Here is a 648-nt window from a genome sequence, read left to right as displayed (position 1 = left end):
AAGGAGGCTAAAATAATCGTTTAACAAATACCGAGGTCCAAAAAAGGATATAATATTATATATATAAAAAAAAAAGGATATAATAATGATTCTTAATTTAACGTTAAATAAATGGAAGAAGAAGTTGGTGGTAGGGGCGAGGGTGGGGGGGGATGAAGGGCCAAGTATGAAAAACTGTAGGCTATTGTATGAGAATAGTCTTTTCGATGGTGACACCGTAAACGTCGATGAGTAAGAAAATCAATAATTCGGTAGTTCGGTCACGAATCGCGTAGCAACACCCGTACCGACCTTTTTTTAAATCACCTATGTGCATACACTACTACTAATAGTACTTCTATACATGTATATATATAAATACATACATACATGTATATATATATATATAAAAATATAAAAATACAGGATGAGATAAAAATTGTTTTTTCTTTAAAATAACTCTCATGTGAACGAATGATTTATTTTTTGCAAAGACAATAATCATTTGACCAAAAATATCGTTGACATAGTAAGAGAGAAAATAATAATCATTATAGAACAAATTATTTACATTAACAAATCTACGGAAAGGAGAGGGAGAGAAAAGTAAATTTCTATCTCATCTTTTAATAGATATGTATAAATATATTTCATAACATTTTTTTTTTA

Source organism: Polistes canadensis, unplaced genomic scaffold (genome assembly GCF_001313835.1).
Source record: "Polistes canadensis isolate GaletaPanama2010 unplaced genomic scaffold, ASM131383v1 scaffold_41, whole genome shotgun sequence".
Classification (NCBI taxonomy): domain Eukaryota; kingdom Metazoa; phylum Arthropoda; class Insecta; order Hymenoptera; family Vespidae; genus Polistes; species Polistes canadensis.
Note: the sequence above shows the minus strand (reverse complement) of the source record.